Raw genomic sequence first — 11,122 nt, 5'->3', positions numbered from 1 at the left:
GGGGTATCCAAGCAAAGGATTGCTCGTCAAAGAGTTATAAAGAGAAAACAGTTTAAGGAGCCATTACAGAGTATGTCAAAAGGTGAAGTTGAAAAGGAACATCTTGGTGAGTATGTTGTGATGCCAGAAGGTTTAGATGTTAGTTTTAAGAAATGGTGGAGGTTTCTTGATCCATCTGCCACAGTTGATGTTAGAACTCCCCATTCAAGACACGGAAACAGTGGAAAAGTATCTAATTATACCAAGACATGAGTTATGAATGATTTTCTAGAATTTGTTGATGCTAACAGTCAGCCGAATGGCCGTAGTGCAGACTCTACTGGTCCAACATTTTACTTTCTTCCAAATTTTTCTACAATACAAACTCCTAAAACTGGTATTGCCAACTATGAAGAACATGCTAGACGATCAGTTGTAGGAGAATTCAACCGATCACAACATGAGGCTGGCAAAGGAGAGTGTTCCAATGCTTCATCCCATAACTGGCTTAAGAAGCATCGACCTAAACATGCGGTTTGTCTGCATCAAGAAGACTATTGTGATACTTGTGCAGAAATGAAGACAAAGATTTCCTCACAACAGACTACCATAAATCGTAAGAAACAATCTTCTGATACCTTGCCCGATGATCTGAAGCACTTGGAAGATGAATTAAGTGGTATGAAACATTCACTAGAGATACATCGTGAAGAAGCCAAAGGAGCACACGACTACTATCAGAAAGTCACTGTACAGTGCGCTGATGAGTGGGAAAGAATTTTAGAGTTTGTTGAGAAGCCTTGCCTTACAGAAACTGAGGATAGGGAATTAGCAACATTGAAGCACAAATTTAACCTTGTTGTAAGTGCAGACTACCAAATGGGAAAGCTAGTTCCTTACTGGGGTGAGTCACCTCAGCCTGGTAGCACCTACTATTTTCAGAAACTCAACCACGATGTGTTTGGCATTGTCAATCATGCCACCAATAAAGCTGCAGTGTACTTGTTTGATGAAAGAATTAGTCCAAAGAATACAGACCATACAGTTTCCTATCTCACTCATTACCTTGCTGGTTTACCAGATTTTGTGCGTCGGGTACATTTGTTTTTGGATAATGCTTCTAGCACTAATAAAAACTGTTTTACAATGGCTTGGGCTATGGAATTGATTCAGCAAGGTAAACTAGATTTTATTCGTGTGTCATTCATGATTCCAGGTCACACCAAATGTGTTCCTGATTTGTTGTTTTCAAAAATTTCAAAAACATACAATAAAAGTGATGTATTTACTACAGAAGAGCTACAAAAAGTAATCCTTCCTTATGCCGAAGTTATTGTTGATGATGGTAGTATTGTGTCAGACTGGCGAAATAAGCTATCAAAATACTCCAAATTTTCGGGTATTCGTAGCCTCTATGACTTCCTGTTTGTAAAAAATTCAGCAACTGGAAAGGTTGTCAGCAAAGTACGGAAGCTCTGCTATACTGGAAGCTATACCAATTCTACTATACACCTGCAAAGTGATCGAAGTATTGATGAAAATGTGTTATGCACTAAAGATGATACCTACAAGGAAAAAAATTGTACCAAACAAATATCAGCAACCAAACTTGCTAATCTTAAACACATGTACACTACTTTTATTTCAAACAAACGTTGGCTTTCATTTTATAACTGTATGTACGTATACAATTGTCATCAATTAATGACGTGTGTGTCCTTTCAGTTACGGGCTGAAAAACTATGGGTTCTATACCTCATATCCTTACCATTTTTGGTATGTGAACAGTCAATGCATTGCACAAGATGAGTCTAAAGTAACAGGTTTTTTTAAAGTATGTCTAAGGTTCCATTTTTACTTGATGCGTTCACAATTGGAAAGGCTATAAGACTCCTAATCACAGATCTGGTCACATATACTTGCAAAGCAGAATGCAAAGTTGTAGACAAACAAAGCAAAGTTACAAATATTGTAGTTTTCTAAAACTTACAATGAATGCACCATAGACATCTCATGAGTACATCACATGTGTATCATCTAAGGTACATATCATGAGTACTTAAAGTGTGCATCACAAGTGTATCATTAAGGTGCACAGCTTGAGTACATCAAATGTGTATCACTGAGGTACACATCATGAGTACATCATTAAGGTACACATCGTGAATTGTGTGGTCACAAGTGTATCATTGAAGTGCACATCATGAGTACATCACGTGTGTATCACTAAGGTACACATCATGAGTACTTGAAGTGTGTATCCAAGTGTATCATTAAGGTGCATAGCATGAGTACATCACATGTGTATCACTAAGGTACACATCATGAGTACTTGAAGTGTGTATCACAAGTGTATCATTAAGGTGCACATCATGAGTACTTGAAGTGTGTATTACAAGTGTATCATTAAGGTGCACATCATGAGTACTTGAAGTGTGTATTACAAGTGTATCATTAAGGTGCACAGCATGAGTACATCATATGTGCATCACTAAGGTACACATCATGAGTACTTGAAGTGTGTATCACAAGTGTATCATTAAGGTGCACATCATGAGTACTTGAAGTGTGTATTACAAGTGTATCATTAAGGTGCACATCATGAGTACTTGAAGTGTGTATCACAAGTGTATCATTAAGGTGCACAGCATGAGTACATCACATGTGTATCACTAAGGTACACATCATGACTACTTGAAGTGTGTATCACAAGTGTATCATTAAGGTGCACAGCATGAGTACATCACATGTGTATCACTAAGGTACACATCATGACTACTTGAAGTGTGTATCACAAGTGTATCATTAAGGTGCACAGCATGAGTACATCACATGTGTATCACTAAGGTACACATCATGAGTACTTGAAGTGTGTATCACAAGTGTATCATTAAGGTGCACATCATGAGTACTTGAAGTGTGTATTACAAGTGTATCATTAAGGTGCACAACATGAGTACATCATATGTGTATCACTAAGGTGCACATTATGAGTACTTGAAGTGTGTATTACAAGTGTATCATTAAGGTGCACAACATGAGTACATCACAAGTGTATCATTAAGGTGCACATCATGAGTACTTGAAGTGTGTATTACAAGTGTATCATTAAGGTGCACATTATGAGTACTTGAAGTGTGTATCACAAGTGTATCATTAAGGTGCACAGCATGAGTACATCACATGTGTATCACTAAGGTACACATCATGACTACTTGAAGTGTGTATCACAAGTGTATCATTAAGGTGCACAGCATGAGTACATCACATGTGTATCACTAAGGTACACATCATGACTACTTGAAGTGTGTATCACTAGTGTATCATTGAGGTACACATCATGAGTACATCACATGTGTATCACTAAGGTACACATCATGACTACTTGAAGTGTGTATCACAAGTGTATCATTGAAGTGCACATCATGAGTACATCACATGTGTATCACTAAGGTACACATCATGACTACTTGAAGTGTGTATCACAAGTGTATCATTAAGGTGCACATCATGAGTACATCACATGTGTATCACTAAGGTACACATCATGACTACTTGAAGTGTGTATCACAAGTGTATCATTGAAGTGCACATCATGAGTACATCACATGTGTATCACTAAGGTACACATCATGACTACTTGAAGTGTGCATCACAAGTGTATCATTAAGGTGCACATCATGAGTACATCACATGTGTATCACTAAGGTACACATCATGAGTACTTGAAGTGTGTATTACAAGTGTATCATTAAGGTGCACAACATGAGTACATCACAAGTGTATCATTAAGGTGCACATCATGAGTACTTGAAGTGTGTATTACAAGTGTATCATTAAGGTGAACATTATGAGTACTTGAAGTGTGTATCACAAGTGTATCATTAAGGTGCACAGCATGAGTACATCACATGTGTATCACTAAGGTACATATCATGACTACTTGAAGTGTGTATCACAAGTGTATCATTAAGGTGCACAGCATGAGTACATCACATGTGTATCACTAAGGTACACATCATGACTACTTGAAGTGTGTATCACTAGTGTATCATTGAGGTACACATCATGAGTACATCACATGTGTATCACTAAGGTACACATCATGAGTACTTGAAGTGTGTATCACAAGTGTATCATTATGGTGCACAGCATGAGTACATCACATGTGTATCACTAAGGTACACATCATGACTACTTGAAGTGTGTATCACTAGTGTATCATTGAGGTACACATCATGAGTACATCACATGTGTATCACTAAGGTACACATCATGAGTACTTGAAGTGTGTATCACAAGTGTATCATTGAGGTGCACATCATGAGTACATCACATGTGTATCACTAAGGTACACATCATGACTACTTGAAGTGTGTATCACAAGTGTATCATTAAGGTGCACATATGAGTACATCACATGTGTATCACTAAGGTACACATCATGAGTACTTGAAGTGTGTATCACAAGTGTATCATTAAGGTGTACAGCATGAGTACATCACATGTGTACCACTAAGGTACATATAATGAGTACTTGAAGTGTGTATCACAAGTGTATCATTAAGGTGCACAGCATGAGTACATCACATGTGTATCAGTACGGTACACATCATGAGTACTTGAAGTGTGTATCACAAGTGTATCACTAAGGTACACATCGTGAGTACTTGAAGTGTGTATCACAAGTGTATCATTAAGGTTCACATCATAAGTACATCACATGTGTATCACTAAGGTACTCCTCGTAAGTACATGAAGTGTGTATCATTAATGTATGTACAAATCAAGTGTGTGTATCACATGTGTATTCATCAAAAGTCTATGAAAGAAGAGATGTCTACTCTGTCCTGTATGACCACATTTTATCTACAGTGGGACTTTGTTTATCTGAACCTGCTGGGGCCAAGCCCTGTTCATAATTGGATAATCTGTGACTTCGAATCATCCATTAGAGTATGTATAAATGCAGTCACTTACTCACTATATACCTGTTAAATGATGGTACTCAATGATACTACTGTAATAAGAGCACTTTGCACTTCAATACAAGTAGATTACCCCACTGTCTGCTGGGGTTTGGTCTGTGGTCACTACCAAACTATCAATTAATTAACCAATGGCTACCACCAAACCATCTTATTACATTCCAATGTCTTTGAATGGCTGCCCTCCAGCTGGCAAGCAGCCCTGGCAGCCCTTTAAGCTCTTTGACTCCCTTTAATACAAGGCTTCTTTGAAATGAATATAAATAAAATGTGGTCATATGGTAACAATCAGCACTTCTAATTAGCTCAATGGACTCTTGTTGATGGAGAAATGCTGTATTAGATTATGGACTCTTGGTATACCATAACAGTACATAAAGTGTATATATGTGATGGAATCTGCAAGGAAGGGACCTTTATACCCTTCAGTTTGACTGATTATAACTTCTCATTTGTTTGAGCTATTTCAACCCCAATGGGATCAAATGGACATTAGTAATGCCTTAAAGTAAAAGTCGGTTCACGATAGCGTAACACAGTTCTCTCTGCTACAGTTGTTAAAAATTTTTCTTTTACAATGAGCTATAACCTGAGACTGGGAAAGTGGTGTCTATTGGCATGTGTGTCCAAACAGTGCTACCCATGAAGTGAACACTGGGTAAAGTCTTGAATTAAACTTGCTTTACAAGTGATAATGTACCAGTACTGCTGTGTGATAATTACAGTACTGCTGCGTACATGCTATCAGTGCTACCCATGTTACCAGTGCTACCCATGTTACCATGTTACCAGTGCAACCCATGTTACCAAATGTTACCAGTGCTACCCATGCTACCAGTGCTACCCCTGTTACCAGTGCAACCTATGCTACCCATGTTACCAGTGCTACCCACGCTACCAGTGCTACCCATGTTACTAGTGCTACCCATGCTACCAGTGCTACTCATGTTACCAATGCTACCCCTGTTACCAGTGCAACCCATGCTACCAATGTTACCAGTGCTACCCATGCTAACAATGCTACCCATGTTACCAGTGCTACCCATGTTACCGGTGCTACCCATGTTACCAGTGCTACCCATGCTACCCATGTTACCAGTGCTACCCATGTTACCAGTGCTACCCATGTTACCAGTGCTACCCATGTTACCAGTTCTACCCATGCTACCAGTGCTACCAATGTTACCAGTGCTACCCATGTTACCAGTGCTACCCATGTTACCAGTGCTACCAGTGCTACCCATGTTACCAGTGTTACCCATGTTACCAGTGCTACCCATGTTACCAGTGCTACCCATGCTACCCATGCTACCAATGTTACCAGTGCTACCCATGTTACCAGTGCTACCCATGCTACCCATATTACCAGTGCTACCCATGTTACCAGTGCTATCCATGCTACCAGTGCTACCCATGTTACCAGTGCTACCCATGCTACCCGTGCTACCCATGTTACCAGTGCTACCCATGCTACCAGTGCTACCAATGTTACCAGTGCTACCCATGCTACCAGTGCTACCCATGTTACCAGTGCTACCCATGTTACCAGTGCTACCAGTGCTACCCATGTTACCAGTGCTACCCATGCTACCAGTGCTACCAATGTTACCAGTGCTACCCATGTTACCAGTGCTACCCATGTTACCAGTGCTACCCATGTTACCAGTGCTACCCATGCTACCAATGTTACCAGTGCTACCCGTGCTACCCATGTTACCAGTGCTACCCATGTTACCAGTGTTACCCATATTACCAGTGTTACTATTAACTACACTTTCCTACTACTGTGGTATATACTAAACAATTACACAATGATGTAATGATGATGTATTGTAAGGACAAGATACACATAGAACCACCCGCAATTTTCATGCTAGCCTTGAATTAACTTGATCTTGCCAGCTCTGCTTTCTGGAAACAGACTTCTACAGTGAATACAAATAGACATAAACATCTATTGATCGGCACTCATGCTCTAGTAATGTCCTAGCAACCCCAGTTTATGTGATGTCAGCTGTTATTCAATATTCCACACTGTCACACTGTTGTTCAAAGTTCAAATGAATTTAGAGTGAAAATAGTTAGACAACATGTTGATCTATGCTACTATATTGAATCAGCTTTGTTTATCATATTATGATTGCAAGCTGTCTTACATCAGCTTGATAATATTAATATCGGTTATATCAGAAGTCATACCGGTGCACCTCTACTTAATAGGCAGCGTTGGGCAAGTTACTTTTAAAAGTAACTAGTTACATATTCCATATTACTTGCAACTGAACTATTTAGTTACAGTTACATATTACTCATAAAATAAAGTAACTATAATAATGTTACATATTATATTACTTTGTGTCCACAGCCTTAAGCTGTCATGTGTGAAACTATCACCTTATCACGTGGCATGATTGTGTTGTTGGACAATGTGCAAATCTTGGTTATAAGAAAGAAGCTGGTGAATAAGCTTCATTCAGTCGGCTTCACTACTTCATTGTGGCTAGGCATTACTCAGTGGATTACTAACAAGATTGGTAACTTTGTTACTTGTAATAATAATATTACGTAATATCAAATTTGTTACAGTAACTATCATACTTAGGTAACGCGTTACATTTGTAAGTAAAGAGTAACTTGAGTTATATTACCTGTTTTTATAGCGTATTTCATTAAATTACTTAGTTACCACAAAAGTAATAATATTACATAATGCGTTGCATAAGTAACGCGTTACTCCCAACACTGTTAATAGGCCATAAAAACTCCATTTTTCGGGAAAGTTTTACCCACGTAACTGTCTAAAATATAAATACCATTTATCTACAAATGTATACATTGTGCCCAAAAGGAAGGTTTTCCAAAATTAGGTCACATATAAACACTCACCAATCAATCAAACCTCCAGCTTTCCTGTAATCACCCATACGACTTTTACTAATGCTTAGCTGTATTAAGAAAGCAGTAGCAGCAGCCTTTCTAGAATCCAAATGCACTTGAGAGATCGTGTAATCTCATGTGTGATGACATTTCAGTGTGACCTGATCTTTGGGATGCTTGAACAAGTTTAAAATAATACCATCATCATAATTATAGCTAAACTACCTGGCTAATAATTTTCACACCAACTGTTTCTTAGTTTTCCTTCTGGAGACAGACTTCTGTAGGTATGTCAAGACCCATACGTCACTGTAGAGGCCTTTGGAGGACACCGGAGTTATTTCAGATTATGATATTGCAGATATGTTCATGAGTGTGAAGTGTAGCACACAATACCATTTATGTACACCATTAACTACCACAACATCACATAACAGATATTTCCTGACAGGAGACAAATGTGGGTATGTACTATAGTGTGTCTAAATTTTATGCATCATTCATTCTTGGGTTGCTCTTCTGTTGCAAAGTCTGTTACTTAGAAATTTAATGTATGGCAAGTCCTTGAGTATCAGCTCAAGTGTGGAATCTCCACACTGCTAAAAAGATTAACGTACTAGAATCATTAAATCGACAAGCTGCCCATGGGTTGCAGATGGTCGATGGGATCCTGTCTTCCATAGAAGGCTTAAATCATCTGATTAAATGTAATTCCAGCCTATACCCTGGTAGCTTGTTGATAATACATGTGTTTTATTCCTTTACGATATTCGATACTCTTTAATTCAATTTACAACCTAAATTTCACCGGTACCAGACAACATCCTCTTTCAATAGTCCCTCTACAGGCTACTGCTACTATTACTTCTGATTGATATCCGTTCTTTGTGAACACACCATTCAATAGGGTATTATACGGTCAATAGTGAATAATGGTTATTCCCTAGCTATAGTGTTACATAACTATTTCTGAGAAATGACATTCAAGTGCAATCTTCCATGTGACTACCTTACCACACCAGCCACAGACTGGTCAATATTAACCAGTAATTAATGTTGACACTACATATCCTATATCATGGTAAACCATTGTTGTTCAAAGTTTTGATGTTACTTCCTGTTTAAACAGTTCACTATAAAGACACATAATAACTTTGTGTGCGTGTGCGTGTGTGTGTGTGCGTGTGTGTGTGTGTGTGTGTGTGTTTCAGAAAGTAGGAAATTAGTGGTCTAACTAAGTATGTGATACTATAAACAGAACTGCTATGACAATCCATATTTTTGACATGCTTTTTTCATAGAAACCAACCTGATTTACAATATGGCAAAATCTATGTACGTATTATAAAGTACTTAGCATTATGCTTGATACTCCAAAGCATCTGTTATGGTTAAAATTTTGCCAGCATAATAGCAACAGTTAAAAATAAAGATGAGAGCATCCAACACATGATAGGGTCTACAAAAATTAGCCCAAAGACATTCTCTCTGCAAAACTCTGTGATTTGTTGTTATTCTCTATAGGCAAAGATTCTCCGCTATTATTAGGTAACTATTAATAACAGCCTGGTGCCAAGAAGGCTAATAATAATCATGAATTGATTACACATTAACTTTGTTCAGCTAACAAGGACATAAAATTCTAGTGCATTATTAAAATAATATTTCTGTGAAAGATTCTTTGAAACTGATTAGCTATGTCCTGTGGAAGCCATTACGCATTATTTGATGAACTAGTGTGACATAAAGGTGCTAGTACATTAAAATAATGTTCCTGTAAATATTCTTTAAATATGGACTGATCTTGTATCAAGATGATATGTATTTCAGTCACCAAAGTGGAACTAATGATGTCATTCACATGATGTAGTACTACATCAGCTGCTAATTCCAACAAGTTTGTATGATGTCACAATTGTGAACAACAATGACTGACCATGGTATAATTATTATGATACCGCCAACTTTAGTTCCTGTTTAATGCTCACCAATTAATGGTCACTATAAACAAGTAGTATTGCCAGGCTCTTTATCTGAACAAATTATGTTTACAGTGTGACATGTGATTTGCAAAGTACTTGACTGTTACTAAAGTAGACCTAAGTTTAAGTGTAGCACAGCATTTGACTACTTTGTGTTTGTGTTTCTGCCACCAATAAAATTAATATCATGGGATCCTATGACTTCATTAATATTTAGCATTTAATGACAGTAGCTTGTAGTCAGTAGACAACCTAGTGGGTATACTCCATACACAGTATAATAACATAGTGACTGTATAGTGTAAGTACTGTATTGTAGTCATAGACTGTATTGGAAATGTTATAGTATTATGGAGAGCATGCCATGCGTATGTACAAGTATTGTATGGTATCGATGACTGCTGGTTGATGTTATGCTGTACTGATTGTTACATAACTACTTCTGAGAAATGTTAATTGACTATGAAATAATAATATTCAAGTGCTATCATCCATGTAACTATCTTACCATAAAGTTGTTTACACTTTATTGGTGTAATAAATTAATAACAACATTTATAACCCACTTCTTCCTGGCTGCCTCAACCAATATAAACAAATTATCTACATGACATATTTATGCTTGTGAATATTTTCTACTAAGAAATATTGTTTGTCACTTTGAAAATAAGTTTTTGACAATATTTATACAGGTCAGAACAGGAAAGATTATGCTGTTAAATTGTTTTAAGTGTAGAAGGAATGGCCTACCAGTTTTTCCAGCATAATTTTGAGCATAATAGGCTATCAAAATCATCAAGCAGTATTCCAGCATAATAAGATAATTTTCAAGACTTTAGATAAATTAATGTGCAATGCACACACCAAAAATACAGCAAATTTTGCACCTGCATTTCATATCAAGAAATTTGCAATTTTATTTCTTGACTGATTCTTCATGGAAATGAGATCAAGATACTCTTATAATATAGCAGCCACTTACTCTAATACAGCAGTCAGGAAAGGTTGATGTTATTATTTCTAATTAAATAACCTACTCTAGAGCATAATCTTGATTTTGGAAGCATGATTTTTAGCATAACAGGCTGGATATTTGAGCAATGCTCAAAAGCATAATAGGCTATTTTTAAAGAATAATTTGCTCAAGCCCAATGGTCAGTCAAGATCCCACTCTGTCAGAATTAGTTTGCACACTTTTAGAGAGGTTGAGACAGATCTAGTCCATTTTTTAAAGCAAGGGTCTTCTACTTGCTTATGTGAACACTTTAAAATGTGTAGATCAGCATAATACAGTGA

At 37.3% G+C, this 11,122-nt stretch overlaps 1 long non-coding RNA gene across 1 annotated transcript; it reads right to left on the bottom strand.

Moving 5' to 3' along the window:
- Positions 1-6,725: 6,725 nt before the first annotated feature.
- Positions 6,726-8,869, bottom strand: LOC136245556 (uncharacterized). Its single transcript, XR_010695933.1, has 3 exons — positions 8,070-8,869; positions 7,854-8,020; positions 6,726-6,892 (listed from the first exon to the last, which is right to left on the bottom strand). It is a non-coding gene; the product is annotated as an uncharacterized lncRNA (long non-coding RNA).
- Between the last annotated feature and the right edge of the window lie 2,253 nt (positions 8,870-11,122).

The sequence above is a fragment of the Dysidea avara genome, chromosome 2 (genome assembly GCF_963678975.1).
Source record: "Dysidea avara chromosome 2, odDysAvar1.4, whole genome shotgun sequence".
Classification (NCBI taxonomy): Eukaryota; Metazoa; Porifera; class Demospongiae; order Dictyoceratida; family Dysideidae; genus Dysidea; species Dysidea avara.
Note: the sequence above shows the minus strand (reverse complement) of the source record. Positions and strands in the feature narration are given on the sequence as shown.